This window comes from Sinocyclocheilus anshuiensis, unplaced genomic scaffold (assembly GCF_001515605.1).
Source record: "Sinocyclocheilus anshuiensis isolate Anshui unplaced genomic scaffold, SAMN03320099.WGS_v1.1 scaffold252, whole genome shotgun sequence".
NCBI classification, from domain to species: domain Eukaryota; kingdom Metazoa; phylum Chordata; class Actinopteri; order Cypriniformes; family Cyprinidae; genus Sinocyclocheilus; species Sinocyclocheilus anshuiensis.
Window position 1 is genome coordinate 453,853 of NW_015554095.1, and position 18,749 is coordinate 472,601.

Genomic DNA, 18,749 nt, shown 5'->3' on the forward strand with positions numbered 1-18,749 from the left:
TTGTTATTTATTTTAATTTTAGTTAAATTATGTCTGAATTTATTATGTCTGTATAGGTCTTTTATTAAGTTTTTAATTTTATTTAATTTATTTATTTTACACACGAAGAACCAGTTATTTTAATACTTCAACAAGCTAAATGGAAATGAAATAATATATATGTTGAATTTATAAATGTGTATGTATATATATATATGTATGTGTGTATGGTATTATTGAAAATAAACCAAATAAACTGCACACATAGAATGTAAAGTGCAATGATATGTTCCTGCAAGTCAAAACTCGGTCTGAAGCACTTAGTTTTATTTTAAAACGAGCCCAGACAGCAAGTTATCGATCTGCATAACGTTCGTTCAGCTGCTAACAAGATGTGCATCAAAATACACGGTTAGACTGTGGTATTTAATACAATAAAATGTACAGAAGTGGATTATGTGTTGTAGACGTGTCAATTTCGTTCATTATTGTTCACTTTGATTTTGTCTAACTTAAGTAGTATTCTCGTTAAAGTAGCGAGTTTAATCGTAACGTTAATCTATTTTTGATTTTGGCTTCAAACGAATATGAAAAACGGGAAGATTTTATTATAAGTCACGTTGGTCCGACCACAGCACAGTCCAATTGATAAGAGTTGTCATTTCTGTCGGCTATAAGAAATATCAAAGGGCGAATAAAATGAAAACGGAACCAATTCACGCTGCTCGTTTGCGCTGTACCGGACCGTTTAAGGTTAGATAGCGCCGCGCGAGCGTTGAGAGATCCGGTGAAGAGGGAATACACGGCAGAGTTATCAACATCGCTGCGAGATCTAAGTTAGTAAGCATCATTCAGATTCGGTACAGAATTCTGTTATTAATCAATAGATGTCAGATAACAGAGTGCTGACGTGAAAACCAGGATGGATATTGTGATATAAAGTTATAAGAACGCCTTTAGTCCACATATCATTCACCACGTATTTGTAGTAGCCATTGCATTAAAATTTTAAAAAAATCTGCGTCTCAACTGAATCAGTATTTTTCAGATCTTTTGAGACTATATATATATATATGTATGTGTGTATATATATGTGTGTGTATGTGTGTGTAATGTGTGTTTTATGATGTTTTAAACATTTAATGTGCAATGTTGCATTTCTTTTAAATTAATATCTTTTTTCCCTTTTTCGTAGGTTTGGAATACAGTGTAAACTTTGCAAATTTGCTCACGGTAGCAGAGAGGTCCTCCTGAAACACTACAGGTTTCACCACTATCAAGGGCGATCCTGGCAGCAGCCTTGCCTGTATACTGACTGCATCTGCACTTCCAAAACTATAGGTGCGTTAAAATCCCATTTGACAAGAGCACACAAACAGACTGGTACAGTGATAGAGCACTTTAATTTTACATGCCAGTTATGTGATTTTAAAGATGTTTGTCAGCCATCTCAGTTTTTAAACCATATCGGAAACCATTTAAAGAGACACGATGCAGTCAAATGTCCTTTTAAGGATTGTGAGTTGACTACCAATGTTCTTTCAACTTTTAGTAGTTACGTGTCTCGTAAGCATAAGTCTCAAGGTTTCAAAGATTTTAGCTCTTCTGTTACATTTCAAATTGACGATTTGGAAAGCAATGAAGAATCATGGTCGGAAGAGACTGGAGATCCTATGCCAAATCCACAGTCAAGTGTTACAGCTAGCACTGTTCCTGTAACTCCTGGACCTGAAACAAACTCATATTCAGAGCCTGTAGACTATATAGGGCTAGAGTGCAAACTTGCATCATTGATCCTTTATATGCAGACAATGTTTCAAAAAGTGCAACTCGGGAGATATTAAACTGGATGAGCGATATTGTTTCATTCTTCCCTTTAAAAGGAAAGGGATGCATTACAGGAGGAATTGAAGAAGAAACATCTCAACATGGCATTTGTTGACTCGAAAATGGAATTGACATTCTCATTGAGAAGGAAGGAGATAGTTGAAGAAGAACCTCTTGTAGCTGATGTACTAAGACAATGGCCAGCATTGTTTTTGGAACATCAGGTAAGTTTTAAAGAGTAACTTGTGATTTTTTTTTCCCTGTAAGATGAATAGACTTACTGTACACTTGCTGTATTCTTATTGTTAATTCTGATTTTTTTATTTTTTTTAGATATGTACTGAGTTTTACAGAATCACAGAAACAAACCTGAAGAGTACATTTTTCTCTTCTCTGGATGAATATACACCACGGATGATCAAGTTGTATAGGGTACGCGGCGGAGCATATGGAGATAATATGAAGACCCTCCTAGACCAACTTGATAATCAGGTAATTATTTAGATTGTGTTCCTATATCTCTCGTTAAGGGGAACCTATTATGATTTGTTGGGTTGACTTTCTTTTAGTGTGTAACGTAGGTAATTTAGGAATTTGGATCAATCTAAACACGTGATGCATAGGGCTGGACAATAATTCAATATCAATATGTATCGCGATATAATTTTTTTCAATAACGGTTGTGGCTACTTGTTTTTTAAAGTTCGCTCAACTCCCTTATCCACCTTCACTGAACTTTCAAAAATGATTTGGCACAACTTCAACCACCGAAGTTGAGTAAACTCAAAAATGCTTTGCAGCTGGTTGCTTTATTTTTTTAAGTTAACTCAACTTTTTATTTTTTACAGTGTAGTGTGAATGCGTCTTTACTGTATAATATACTTTTTCCCTCCCAGAGGTAAAGAAACTGAACTTCCAGCTATCTGTACTCTTACATGAGCTCAATTATGCTGTCTTGTATGTTGGATTGCCAACCATAATTATGTATCTCATATAGTGGTTCAAAGGGAAATCTTCTTTCACCTGACACTTAGTATCTGGAGCCAGACCACTTTACTGTAATGAAGCCTGGCTTGGAACGACAAAAAAGTAAAGTTCATACCGTTTCTGTCACAGAAACATTAAACAGTCATGTTAACAGAAAGTTTGCTATATTACATGAAATGATTTCCACACACTGGTTCTTCGTGTGTTCACAGGGAGGAGCATTGTTCTGTTCACCATCTGCAGTACTAAAGACTATAAGATTTCATTTTGATCAGATTTCAGTTCAATTTTGAAACCGCATTACTACTGTAAAGTGATACAAGAAGCTCAGTTGAAACAAATGAAAGTCTTGAGAACATTAATGCTCCACAGACGATTAGCTAAAATGTTACTCTTTCTTTTGCTTGTAACTTTTAAAACCCAAACAATCGTTTTTCACTGATTTCTCACTCCATGAGTTCAGAAGTTGTTGTTTCAAATCTTTGCCTATTGGCTGCCAACACCTAATGGTAGGAAAATCATAAAGAAATATAACTGAAAGCATGATTCTGGTCTCTTTAGATTCCTTGACATTTTTTTTTTTGTCTATTATTTTAAATTTTGTTTAAAAACAAATCAGAATTTTCCACTGGAGTTCCCCCAAATGCCTAATGATGTTCAGTAAGGCTTTGAGAAAGCATGTGTAGGAGGAGTACACTGAATCACACAGACAGTGTATGGGGAGGATGTCATGAGAGTCACACCCTAGAACAGTATGAAGATGTTATAGCAGCATCAAAGGAAAACAATGACTATGATAACACATACAGAAGCCCATGCATTATTATTTTTCTCTCTTGTTTTCACTTATTTTGCTTTAAGCTCCCAACAAAAGTTATCTTGAGAAAATGAATTGTTCTGTATTATATATGTTTTTGATGCTGCATGAGTCTGGTACAAGGGGTATTGTGAAGAAAAATTAGAGGGAACATTGCTTGAAAGAAACAAGAGTTTGACTTTGTCAAAACTGATGTTGTCATTCTTGTGATAAAAAACATCTCACAATATGACATCACATTTTCCTAACTAAACATATACCCTTATTCGGTACACTTTTCTATGTTTTAATGTTCCGATTTTTATGTTGAGCCCTCACTGTGCACTTTTTTTGTACTTAAAGGGGTCATATGATGCTTTTTTTAAAGATCATTATTTTGTGTATTACTCTGAGCCGGAACTACTGCTAGCATGTGATACAGTTTTATCTTTAAATGTTTGAGGTTGAGTGACAGGACTTAAAAAGAGGCCCAGGTGAGTACAACCGCTGTCAGTATGATGCTCTTATGGGATTTATTTTTATAGAACAGCGGCATGACGAGAATGTATCCTTTAGCTACAATGCATAATTCAGCGCCACACATCTGCTGTTGGGAAAATGCAGACACTTTTATTAGGGAGTGGAATACAAAATAGGCAGGAGAAGAGAGGGATGAGAAAAAGAATAGTCTGCAGTCTTTTATAGGACACCTGGACTCAGATGCTGTGCTGTCAGTAAGGTGCTTATACAGTGTTTCATAAACATTACAACAGTCAAATCAATTGTAGTTTAATCAAACTCTTGTTATTCTGTCCCGGTAGACACATCTGTTAAAGAGCCCTTGAATAAGCCTGACATTAAAAACAGAAGATAAATTCATACAATTAACTTCATATGTCTTGAATAGCTAAACATATAAGGGACACCGGGGCTAGTCGTCACATGGGGAGGCTGTCACAAAGGCTATATGTCTACTGTAAGGTTTTGAGTCAAAAGTTCAGTTGCATAAATACGTGTTTTCTCTTTTGTATGTTTGTTTCAAATAACAAGTAGTCACATGTATTTTTATTCTGTTTTTAATTATACAATGTATTATTTAGAATGTTTGTTTAGAGCAAAAGTTTAGAGTTTTAACAAAGGTATTTGTATAATTACCTGTAATCAAGTAGGGGTGGGTGACCAAAATCTTATATCGTGATATGAGTCATTTTATTTCACTGTAATGATATATATCAAGTAATAGTTATTTTTGCTTTAAATAAGGTCTTCATGATATAACTTTTTTTTTTGATATAATAGAAATTTCATCATTCTTGTCACCAGTTTCAATATCACAAAAAATTAATACTAGCCTAAATTAAAAAAAAAAAAAAAAACTCACAGAAGACAAGTAAACTTATTTTAAATAAGAATAAGAAACTAATTACAAGAAATAGGACAAAAAACTACAGTAGACCAAATAAATAAGAAATGCTACATACATTGTGTTAAGTAATTAAATGTATAAAAACACTGCATATTATTCACTGTATGTATATATATATATATATATATATATCTTATTATTAAAGTAACAAAAGTGATTTAGTCAAGAGCAGTGAGAGATTTTCTCTCTTTTGTTGTTTGCATGAGTTGGATTCCCATGCGAAACATGGCCAGAGTTTCAAAAAACGAGTTGGACGTATGATGGAGTATTTCTGTGCCAAATACACTCCTTCAGAGTTCGTATAAGTTTCGGAAAGTTTTTTTTTTTTGAGTATGCCCCTGTATGACATCATAAAGGGCAGCACAAACTTATGTGTGCGTGTGCACACATCAACCAGGGGTGCATTTCCCAAAAGCAACTATGGTCACAAGTTCCATCATTACTAATAGAGTTCAATGGAATTTACCACCATAGTTAGCTAATGATGCTTTTGGGAAACGCACCTCAGAGCGAGAGCAAGAGCACACCCATCAACATGCTTCATTCGGGTTACGGAAGTCGTTGGCAACGCTACACAGGACTTGCTCAATAAGGATTTGTCATTTTGTTTTTAGACCACGAAATCAACAATGTCACCAAAGATTAAGAAATGTGTTTTTGGTTGTGAGGGAGAGATAACCTTGTTCAGCTTCCCAAAGATCCCAGTGTTTAGGGAACAGTGGATGATTGTTTCTCCAGGGCAGCAAACGGGTTGTGCAAGTGTGTTTGTTTGTTCCCGGCATTTTGGTGACAAATGTTTTATAAACAGATTAAATTAAATTTAAGTCAATGAGGTTTTTGCTCCAGTTTTATTTATGTCGATGTCACAGCTTGCAGATGATCACTACACAAAAGCTTTATGTGCTTGTGACTCTTTACACTCTTAAAAATAAAGGTTCCATAAAGGTTTTCACAGCGATGCCACAGAAGAACCCGTTTTAGTTCCCCAAAGAACCTTTCAGTGAACAGTTCTTAAAAGAACCATTTTCTCGTAGTGTGAAGACCATTTTAATAATCTTAAGAACATTTTTCCACTGTAAAGAACCTTTTGTGGAATAAAAAGGTTCCATGGATGGTAACCCTTACGAAAAAGAAGTTTATTCAAGTGTGCTATTAGTATACTTCTTTTAAACTAAAAATAGGAAAGTATACTTTTAGTCTACTTTTTATGTACTTCTCAGAAATGGGCTTTCTGTACTTCTCAGAAATATACTTAAAATGACATTTAAGTATACTTGACTTATACTTAGAAAAAGTCTAAATATATTTGAGCTATACTTGTGTTCCTAGAATCCGTGTTTTCATTGTTATACTGTAGAGGGCGATAGTACACATCTTCTGTACAGAATTTCCAAAAAACACAAGTGAAGAAGAAACCGAAAACAACAGATGCTTCCACATGTATTCTAACATGATCATCAGACATAAAATAGTATCAAAACTGTAACATTATGGAATAAAAGGTCGACCAATGAAGAGGTAATACTGACTGTCAAGCTTTGGGGTGTTGATCGACTCATCTAAGTTTTGATTATCATTCTGAATCCAATTCATAGTCTTTTTTTCAGCTTTTTGTTCAAAATGTTATTTATTTATTTATTTTTTATTTATGAAACTTATCCACAAAAAGAATGCATGAAGCTAGAATAAAATGTTTTTGTTTACAAGCAGATACCCTGTTCTTTTGATGTTTTGTATGTTCAGATATTCATGTAACAAAATGATGCCAATAAAGAACCTTTATTTTTAAGAGTGTAGCTCCGCCCACGGCGTGCCTCCAGGAGCTCAACTGAGAGAAGTGTAAACCTGTATCTGTCTTTTATAAATCTGATAAAACTAAAGACTCTTAGGACATGTGAAGTATGCAGTACTACTCTATAGGTAGTCAAGATTAACATGAGAACTGTTTTACTGTTACACGTGTTTTGTTTCTCAGCTGTTTGCTTTCACTTAAGACCTAAATGACTGTGTTTACAAGGATACTTGCAAAGATGGGAATTTTGACACATACAAGTTTGTGTATTTAACTGTTCAAGGCCTATAAAGCTGCAAAAATGACCAGTACGGCCACACTTACACTCTATGAACACCGTCTTCATGTGCGCGTCTCTCTCAGCGCGTGCGTATAACAAAATCAGTTCTCTTTCACTGCTGATTGCATTTCAGTAGCTTAAAATCACTTGTTTTTAAACCGCAATGCTTAAAAACCCGTGCAAACGATACATTTTCGTGACCACATAGCACAGCAACTTCCGTAACAACCACGATAGAGACCTCCTTGTGTGACAGTTTTGTCTCCAGTGTGTGTTCAGTTACTTTTTTCTAGGAAATAAAGGGGAATATGTTCAATAACTTATAGATAAGACTTTAAGGTATATGGCTACTCTATACAAAATTTAAATTTCAAAGATCGTGGGTCGTGGCTTTGTTTCCCAGGAAACACACATCCTGGTAAATGTATAACTTGAATGCATTGTAAGTCACTTTGGATAAAAGTATCTTCCAAATGTGAAAAATGTCAAATTAAAGCACAACTAGTTCACTATGACTGATTTGAGCATTACTTTTGGCAGCTTCCACACATCCTCTCTGACAGAGCCAAGACCACGTCCTGGTGGGGGACTCGAAAGTTTAATCTTCCATTACCCATCTTCTCCCTTTGCTTATCTCCATTCTCCTCCTAAGCAAACAGCTTAAAGTATAGTGTTACCGCCTACCAAATCCCCAATAAAAAATTAATTTATATGCTCTTATGCAGTCATTCATTGGCATGCAGGAGACTGACGTAGGCCGGGATCGGGAGACAGCCGTTGTTAAGACTCAGGAGTGTTAGATGTCCTTCAAGAGCTGGAAATGCATTTGAATCAGCTTAGCAGAGCTTAAACGTAATGGCCATTGAGAACACGAGGAACTCGTGACATTATCAAAAGATGTGCATCTCAACATGTGCATACTCGCGATATCATTGGGAGAAACACCTGTATCTTCTCGAAACGCCTCAGAAAGAACTTAACGATCAGGTGCACTTCTAAATGAGATGTTTTAACTGGCTTTATTTGGATTTGATGTCATTTTATCAATGCCATCTGTTTGCTTAAAGCTCTTTGTGTCCTAAAAATTCATTTGTAACGAACTGCAAAAGCTGTTTTCACAGTTTCAACTGTGCATCAGTCTGGATCACAGTTGTGTTTCTGAAAGCAATCAGTGTTTAAAAAAGCTTTTTATGATTTAGTGAGTGTTGGACGAGTCGTGATCCCTGGACTTAACAAACAGCCAGTGGCAGTAAAACACACTCCCTGAATGTCACGCCCCCCTCATAATGAAACAATAAAGCAGGCCCGTTCTGACATGCGGAGAACACAGCTGAGAGAGCGGCCTGTTCTAATCGGGTCCCTGGAGAACGACCCGCAACTAGGCACAGACACCGCGACACTTAAAAAGTTCTGAGACTGTAGAGACAGGACAGAGTGACCGTGCGAGGCTAATGGGGACCTACGTAAAGCACAGATGTGTATCCAGGACAAGTAGGGTAAAGGGTTACGCACACAAGCCCCCTTCGAGTCCTCCAGGGGCTCCTTGCAGAACGAGTGCGCTACCAGGTTCTGGAAGTTCATTCAGGCTGAACGATCTCTGCATTCGTCATTGACGAGGAGAATGTTTTATCTGAGCAGTCAGTCTCTAAATTCACTGATTTGCCTTTGTCGCAATAGTTGAGATGCTCTTTCTGGCCACAGCGGTTGTTAGGAAGACAGAGTATGTAAATTTTAATGCCGCTTTTCAAAGAGGACAAGTGAACCGGACATACGAGTGCATGATCCCTCTTAACCACCTACAGAGGTTAAATTATTTAGCGTGTTTCATGTGAGCATTCTGGAAAATCAGAACACGCTTTTGGAAAATCTAGCAACAGATGCCGAAGCTTTCCAGATGCGTGATTGCCAACCACAGATTTAATGGAATGACTCTCTTGATTTTTTTGTTTTTCTTTCTCTCTCCAATCTGTCCCTTTTTTCTAGTCGTTCAAGGAAAGTAAAATCTCTCTTGGTGGCAGATTAAGCATTCGATGAGGTGGGTCAACCTGCTGATGTCTTTTCATCATAATTTATGTACCATCTGTCTGCTCAATCAGCACCTCAGGGACACAGGGCCGTAATTCTCTACAAGTGCCTTCAATCTTAATGGATATCACAGCACTTAACAATTACTTCCCAGCACTGTTAACAAAGAGCACATAGAAATTTTTAGTGACCTACTGATAGAAGTTTCATGGAGGATTATCAGGAGACATTTTGTCCTGTGTATTTATAGTTTGCGCTTGTATTTCTCATTTACTTAAGTTTTACTATAGCATCTTGCACAACTCACAAATACCATTTATATCACAAAGACCATTAAAATCAAACCAGTGTAAATTTTTGCACAGTTTGTCTTAGTCATAAAAATAGCTTTAAATTTGGTCAATATTTTGTCATTTCATATTTTTTCATTTTAGCTAGTTGCAATCTGTACTCATTCTATAGTGGACAAAAACAAGATTTAGTTGACAAAAAAGTTAACTCACAAACAACCACTGAAATTAAATCACAAATGACCATCAAATTTAAACTAGTGTTAATTTTTTGCTTTTTACATTCATTTTTTATTTTTTTTGTCTCAATAAGAAAAAAAAAATATATATATAAATATAAATATATATATATATAAATTTAGTCAATGTAATTGTCGTTCATTCATTTTAGTTATTTGTAATTTGATTAAAATAGTATCTAATTTTAGTTGATATAAACAAGATTTAAATGACAAAAAAGTGAACTCTCAAACGACTTTATAATAAACCAGTGTTAATTTTTACACCATTTTTTGTCTTAATCAGTTTTTTGCCTTTTTTAACATAAAAAGATGCAATCCCGCACACTATCTATACTTGCTAAATGTTGAAGTTTATTATCACAAGCAACTTTTCGGTCCACTGACCTTCATCAGGCATGCCTTTGCCTTTTTTAACAGAAATATCATTTAATTGTAATCAATGTTTTGTCATGTCATATTCAATCATTTTATTTAGTTGTAATTAACTAAAATATCTAATTTAGATGGTTTAGTTGAAAAAAGGGTATATATTTTATATACAGTGCCTTGCAAAAGTATTCATTTTTTTCACATTTTGTTATGTTGCTGCCTTATGTTAAACCGCTTTAAATGACTTTTTCCCACATCAATCTACACTCCATGCACCATAATGGTAAAGCAAAAAACTGTTTTTTAACATATTTGCAAATGTATTAAAAATAAAAAACTTAAATGATTCCATTGCATAAGTATTCATACCTTTATATGGGACAGTTGAAATTTAGCTCAGGAGCATTCAAATTGATTGTAGATGTTACTACACTTTGAGTGAAGTTATCCTGTGGCAAATTCAATTGAATGGGGATGATTTGGAAAGGCACACACGTCTTAATAAAAGGTCTAACAGCTGAAAATGCATATCAGAGCAAAAACCAAGCCCTGAGGTCAAAAGAACTGCCTGTAGAGCTCAGAAACAGGTGGAGGATTATCAGGAGACATTTTGTCCTGTGTATTTATAGTTTGCGCTTGTATTTCTCATTTACTTAAGTTTTACTATAGCATCTTGCACAACTCACAAATACCATTTATATCACAAAGACCATTAAAATCAAACCAGTGTAAATTTTTGCACAGTTTGTCTTAGTCATAAAAATAGCTTTAAATTTGGTCAATATTTTGTCATTTCATATTTTTTCATTTTAGCTAGTTGCAATCTGTACTCATTCTATAGTGGACAAAAACAAGATTTAGTTGACAAAAAAGTTAACTCACAAACAACCACTGAAATTAAATCACAAATGACCATCAAATTTAAACTAGTGTTAATTTTTTGCTTTTTACATTCATTTTTTATTTTTTTTGTCTCAATAAGAAAAAAAAAATATATATATAAATATAAATATATATATATATAAATTTAGTCAATGTAATTGTCGTTCATTCATTTTAGTTATTTGTAATTTGATTAAAATAGTATCTAATTTTAGTTGATATAAACAAGATTTAAATGACAAAAAAGTGAACTCTCAAACGACTTTATAATAAACCAGTGTTAATTTTGCACCATAATGGTAAAGCAAAAAACTGTTTTTTAACATATTTGCACATTTATAAAAAATAAAAACTTCAATGATTCCATTGCATAAGTACTCATACCCTTATCTCAGACAGTTGAAATTGAAACTGAAAATGTACTTGTAGATGTTACTACACTTTGAGTGAAGTTAGCCTGGGGCAAATTCAATTGAATGGGTAAGATTTGGAAAGGCACACACATCTTAATTAACTGTCTAACAGCTGATAATGCATATCAGAGCAAAAACCAAGCCCTGAGGTCAAAAGAACTGCCTGTAGAGCTCAGAAACAGGTTTGTGTCAAGCCACACACTGGGGAAGAGTTCAGAAAAAAAATCTGCTTCATTGAAGGGTCATAGAAGCATGTAGTCTTTGTTATCCGTAATGGAAGAAGCTTGAAATAACCAGGACTCTTCCTAGAGCTGGCCTCCTGGCCAAACTGAGCAATTGATGGAGAAGGGCTTTGGTTAGAGTGGTGATAAAAGGACCTAAAGGACCCTCAGACTGTGAGAAATGGTATTATCTGGTCTGATGAACCTCAATTCCAAACATCATGTTTGAAGGAAACCAGGCACTGCTCATCACCTGCAGAGTACCATCCCAAAAGTAAAGTGTGCTGGTAGCAGTCTCATGCTGTGGGGCTGTTTTTCAGTGGCAGGGACTGAGGGACTCATCAGAGTAGAAGAAAAGCTCAATGCACCAAAATATTGAGATAGCCTTAATGAAAACCCAGTCCAGAGCATTCAGAACCTCTGACTGGGCAGAAGGTTCACCTTCCAACAGGACAATGACCCTAAGCACACAGCAAGAGTGGCTTATAGACAACTATGTGAATGTCCTTGAGTGGCCCAGCCACAGCCTGGGATTGAACCCAGTCAAATATTTCTGGAGAAACCTGAAAATGTGCATCTGCCCACTTCCAACCTGACAAAGCTTGAGAGGTGGAGAGGCAAGGTGAAGAATGGCAGGTAATTGCCAAATGATGATGAGAAAAGCTTGTCGCATCAAACAAAAAAGACTTGAGGCTGTAAAGGTGCTTCAGCTAAATATTTAGTTAAGGGTATGAATACTTATGCAATATACTTATTTCAGTTTTTTTATTTTTAATACATTTAAGAAGTTGTGACAATTCTGTTTTTGCTTTGTCAGTATGGTGTATAGGGTGTAGATTGATGTGGAAAAAAAGTAATTTAAAGCAGTTTAACATAAGGCAGCAACATAAAACGTGAAAAAAATGAAGGGCTATGAATACTTTCGCAAGGCACTGTATATTATGTTGTTAAATGTAACTTTAGGCCTAATTAAAATTAAGTTTAAGTAAATTTAAGTTAATTATGCACATTTTTGTCTCATCTAGTATCATTTTCGTAGCCATGATTAACACTGAATTCAGTCTTGATTCATGGATTAAAAAATTGTAATGTTGTAAATTCTAATAAAAACACTGTATTTGAATTTCATGTAAACCATCAATGAACTGCATACTGAGAGAAATGCTACAGAAACAAGCCTGTCTGGTTATCAAATACATCTCAGCATGCAATATCCAGTTGCTCATCCCTGATGGCTGCGTTCTGGCAGTGTATCACAGGAAACTATACGCTATCAGCATGCAAAATAGACATACCAGATATTTAAATGAAAATGTGTGCAAACACTTTTGAGAATGAACAGATGATATCAATGTGTATGCATTACATACAACTGGTATTCGTTTATCTGCAACAATAGCAAAAAAGCTAAAGAACTAGTCTTTATTCTTCTGATTTAGTGATGTTTGATAGCACCGGATGTGTCTCATTGTAAAAACATTGCTTTTGAAAGGTTGATCTCCACCGCGGCCCATAGAGGTGTTCTGAGTGTTTAGACTGGAGGCTGTTTTTCCTCTGTCATATGAAGTTCATACAGAATTCATTCCACAGTCTGGAGGATTGGGGCTTCCAGGCCTCGTCTCCAGCCAGTCCGTGAAAAAAAATAAATACACACAGTATTGCTTTTGAAAGGTTGATCTCCACCGCGGCCCATAGAGGTGTTCTGAGTGTTTAGACTGGAGGCTGTTTTTCCTCTGTCATATGAAGTTCATACAGAATTCATTCCACAGTCTGGAGGATTGGGGCTTCCAGGCCTCGTCTCCAGCCAGTCCGTGAAAAAAAATAAATACACACAGTACATTTGTTTGGAGTGAGAATTCAATAAACCTGAATTTCTCTGAAATTAAAAAGAATGCATGACAAAAATGAACATATGAAAACGTCTTTATCTGCAAGCATGTCTGCTGTATGTGATGAAAGATGACACATCTCTCAATCTCCCTAATAACAAATGAGAATGTTTGTGTAACTTGGCAGATGCCTAAATATGGCATTCAGTTCAACATGACGATGCCTCTGTCTGGTCTGTTCTCTTTGACTTTCCTTTCATTTGTTGTGACATCTGATATGCTTTGAACACCTATTTCATTTAATCATTCTTGAATTGTGTGACACTTCCACGTATGTACGACCGGAGCAGCTCGGCTCTGGGGATTGTTACAGTAATGGTCCGCAGGTTGAGTCCAAGTGTGTGGGGGAGATCAGATCCGTCCTGTGAGATAGAGGCTGCGGCTGACACGGGAGGCACCTGTGGAGGGTAATGAGGCAAGGCAAGTGGGGGCAGGGGCAGTCAAGGGCTTTCCCTTCATGTGGACTTATTGGTGCTGTCAGAACAGCGGGGCCACAATCGGCCTGTCACATATCCTGATGGATCCCAGGACGAGGGAACCAAATGAGGCTGTCCGTCTCTTGGGCGACCTACCCCCATGAGCTTGGCCAGGTTCAGAAAGATGATTTGTGTGAACTTCAGTTTGTGTCAGCGGGATTTTTTCCTGTACCGGTTATCTCTTAGAGCATTAGCAGACCTGCTAGTTTAGAGGACTTTGGAGGGGAGAATGTGTTTTGGGTGTCCTTAGTTCAACTTGGCCATCTTTTGATTAATTATTTCCATTCTTTGTCTGCTATATTTGGTCAGAACCTTCAGGTATAATGATTCTGAGTTATTTTTAGAGCATATTCTATCCAAAATTGTTAACAGACTGTACAGAAGTTCCAAAAAACCTATAGTGAACTTCTAAGGCAGCATCTTAACTTGGAACGCTCTGCATAAGCAGGAACTCTCTATATTGCTCCACACACAGAAGACACAATACTGAAAAAAAGATATGTATATATGTTTTTAAAAAATATATATTTTTAATTATTTTATAAAGTATGCACAAGTTTAGGATCAGTAAGATTCTTTTAGGAAATTTATACTTTTATTCAGCAAGAATTTATCAAAATGTGACTCTTTTTGTTGTTTAAAAAATATAATTCAAATAAAAGTTGTTCTTTGAACTTCATGTTCATTAAAGAATCCTGAAAAAAGTGCTTCACGGTTTCCAAAAGAATATTAAGCAGCACAACTTTTTTAATGTTGATAACAATAAGAACATTTCTTGAGCATCACATCAGTGTATTAGAATGATTTCTGAAGGATCATGTGACACTGAAGACTGAAGTAATGACTTCTGAAAATTCTGCTTTGCCATCACATAAATAAATTATATTAAAAAAAAATTTAAAATTTCTATTTATTTAAAAATAGTTATTTTAAACTTTAATTTCGAATTTTATTGTTTTTACTGTATTTTTGATTAAATAAAGCAGCCTTGGTGAGCATAAGAGACTCTATTGTTGTCTCTCAGCTCGTCAGGGGCGAAAATTTCAGGCCGGGAAACCTCATACAGGCCATCTCATACACCCACAACAAATTCTGAAACACGGACAACCCTATTTTTTGTATGGCCATCGCATAAAAAAGGTTTAAATTCTTAGGCTGAGGACATGCAAAATAATTAAAAGTTCTCTCCTGAACTGCACCTTCACTTCAATTTTACATTTCAGTCTCTTTATTTTGCTCTGATATGTCTCTGTCTCTCACATTACTTTAAAACTCAAGATTTAACAAAACTATACATTCTAAATTGCCTAAATGTCAAAATTAGTACAATATTACATCTTTACAATATTTTTTAGAAAAAATCCTAATACTGAACATGAGTCATATTTTTCCCTCACAAAAATTAACTTGATTTTATTATAGTAAAAGTACAGTAACCATGATTTTTTGGGGGGTTTTTTTGGCAGATGGATTACCATTTATACTTATTTTTACCACAAATTCCACGGTTAAGCTATGACTAGTGTAGCAAAACCAAGGTTAATTTGTGGTTACCATGGTTTAACAACAGTAACCGCATTGTCTTTGGATTTATAGTAAAACCATCGTTATGTCTGCCCTTGCTCCCCCTAAACCTATTATAAAACGATATGATTATTTGTCTGCAGAATTACTACTGTAACTTTACAGTAGATAATAATGATGTCCTTTAGTATACAGTATTTTGAGTGATGAGTAATGGACTGCTACTGCTTAACTAAGTAAACAAAAACAAAACTACAATAGCCTATTTACAGATGAAACTGTCCTGCACTTGAAATCCTGAACAGTAGTTTTGCTTCTCTGCTCCACCTGGGCACATCCACTCCATTCTCAAATCTCTGGCATTGATTACTCTGATTGAAACCGTTTGGCGGAGGTGCCAGGCACGACTAACCGATTCATGATTTATTAGAGATTTATTATCGAATGGCGAATTCGGCAATAATCACTTTAGTACATTTGGCAGGCAATTATATAATAATAATAATAATAATAAAACAGGGCATTGGGCCAAATCGGCTGCCAGGTCACTGGGAATTGTCCCGGTTCTCCTGATGGCCAGTCCGCGCCTGAAGCTCATTACAGTGCATTCTGAGATTGCCTCCTTTATGAATTCTTATGGGTGATGCTGCTATATGCTTTGTTGCAGACTAATTTGGAGGTGAATAGTACTAGGAATACTTAAATTGAAATTCTGACTTACAGAATCACTGTTACAGTGAATCAAAACATAATGTCTCCAAGTTATTCCAGTGGTTATTTTTAAGCAGGAGCTGTGAGAATTATCTGGAACACAGTATTAGAATTTGGCAAAAAGAAGGGGCAGCATATTTAAGTTAGCAGAGTTTCAAAAGAGCTTTTGTGTCACAATCGCACCTACGAAGCTTTAAAACGCTGCCTACAGAGGACGCTCACTTGTTTTTGGAACTGAGCTTGTGATTCCAAACACAGGATGTTATGCAAGATTAATAAAATAGAGATGTTTGTTGACCTTCAAAATATTTAGGAATTATGTAATGTTGGTCATGGCGTGTGCAGTTCCACCCTGTGCTTGTGCCCCTCCACTTGCGCTGCTGTTGAGAATCTGAGGTATGTGTGTTGCGGTTTAAAGGGAGTGTAAAAGCAACCACCTCTTCTGCATATGTGTGCTTCATCCACACTTTGGCTTTGGGGGAAAGCACCTGCTAAACGATTACTGCTCTGTCTCCACAGCAACTGCGCGTTCACCACTTTCTGGTTTCATTTATCAGGCCCAGGCAAGATGAAACAAGTGTAATCACCGATCTTGGCCATTGGAAATATCAGGGACATTTCTCGACGTGTCCTTTTATGGGAAAAATGTGCTTGCCTGCAGATGTATCTTTTATGCTCAGATGATCAGATTTTTCATGAAGTGGTAAGCGATTGCGAGATGGACTGAATTTGCTCCGACCCACACCCTTTGTTTGTTATTTGCACGTCTCTCTGGTCTTGCTGCTGTGGGGTTTATTGTCCAGATGGATGCACTGAAGCCAAGGGAGCCTGCAACATGCTTCACAGATTTCAACACTTGCGTTCACCCATAAAAGCAGAACGGCTCATTTAGAGAGGTGACCGTAAGGGATGCAGGGAAGAACGCTGATGCTTCCCTGTTGACTCCAGACCTAGGTCTTGCGGCTCTCAGGATAATTTACATTCAACAGCACACGTGTACTGTATGTCTAGGGTTTACCATTGCTATGGTTTCCAGAGGACTCTAACGTTTCAGTGGGGCCTCAAACCCATTCTGACAGATTGAAGCATTCAAACTATTCACTTTCTGAAAGGAATGACTGATGTCAATAGGACATTTAGGAATATAGCTATTCAAATAATAATAATAATGTTGCATTTTTTTTTTTTTTATGCTTCCTTTGGAAGTCTGAAATTGCTTAAAGCTGTTTGAAGTTGTCTGTTAATATTGTGAACATTTCATATGAAGCATTTTATGGCTGAAACGTGATGATAACCCAAGGAAAGTGAGAAAAGAAAACAGGCTTTTGACTTTATTAAAAAAAACTTGACAAACTGCCTCAGAGAACCCGGAAAAAAAGGTCTCCCATCACTCATCTGGTGGGATTAAGAGTGATTTCTCCAAAGGTTTGGTGACGATGGGAAATTTCAAGTCGGAGCGTCATCAGAGAAAGTGATTTCGGTTCAGGCTTTCCAAAGATGTTGTGTTATGAGATTTGTGTTTGATACCTGTCCATCAGGGGCCAAACTGAGCTTTAGCGTCACTCCGGATCTAGTGGGATTTAAAAACTGTAATTTTAGCCAGTGTCTGGTAAAGTAGTTCACAGATCATAAGGCAGGTGACCCTTAGACTGGATTGGATTACTGGAGTTCACATATATTGACTTAGCTATTATCATGTGCTTAACAGATATTGAGAAACAATTGCATGCCATTATGTCATAAAATGTCATTTTATTTCTACGTAAATATTTACATTCAACTCGTTGGCAACTAGAAAAGTATTATTGTGCAATTATAATAATCTCTCTCCCTCCTTCTCCATCTGTCTCCATCTCTTACACGCTCTCTGTCAGAAATCTCAGATGGTCTCAGATTGATAATGTGCTTTGCATATGTTTGAAGGAAAAATATTGAAAACACATAGTTAGGATGCATGTCAGGAGGACATGATGATTTCAACCACATTTATTTTCCCTCTGGCTTGATTTTTTTGAAGAATTCCTAAAAAAAATATTTGGCTAATGTCCATTTTATTCACTGGAAAAAAAGGTTTAGTGACCCTCAAGTTTAGTTTATGGGAGAAAAAAATGGAGATGCAACCAGATTTAAATACATAATATAAAGTTTTCGGTTGCAATGTAATGCATTCCAAGTCTTTTGGAATGGCCTTGGCTGATTTGAGTGGAAATTTTACATGCCAATTTACATGTTTTTCCTACATAATTCTCTTCTAAACTTTTTTTTAATGGATATGCATCTGCTAAAATCATCCCACTGCATGTCTCCTCCATCTGAGGTTAAAATGGGCTATTCGCCGATCCATCTTCAAATACAAGATTAATTGAAAGGAAAAATGGAAGTAAATTCAGATATTTCGCTACTTCAGAAGAGATCTATGAGAATCCGAGCTCAGGGGTTTGCCTCACCTTTAAGTATCTTTAGGTCAGATGGAGACAAACTCAAACTCTGGCCATGTCAATGTCATATTAAATGTTTATCAACTTAAAAGCATATTTCTTTGTTGAGTCCTGCTGCATTCTGTATTCGCTATACTCTTACAGGGATTTGGAAGTTTTTGAATCAAAGTTTACACACCTCT

At 36.1% G+C, this 18,749-nt stretch overlaps 1 long non-coding RNA gene across 1 annotated transcript; it reads left to right on the forward strand.

Annotated features, from left to right (window-relative positions):
• Positions 1 to 1,178: 1,178 nt before the first annotated feature.
• On the forward strand, positions 1,179 to 2,332 carry LOC107669481 (uncharacterized). The gene is made up of 3 exons (XR_001631992.1): positions 1,179 to 1,320; positions 1,863 to 2,030; positions 2,140 to 2,332. It is a non-coding gene; the product is annotated as an uncharacterized LOC107669481 (long non-coding RNA).
• The last annotated feature ends 16,417 nt before the right edge of the window (positions 2,333 to 18,749 follow it).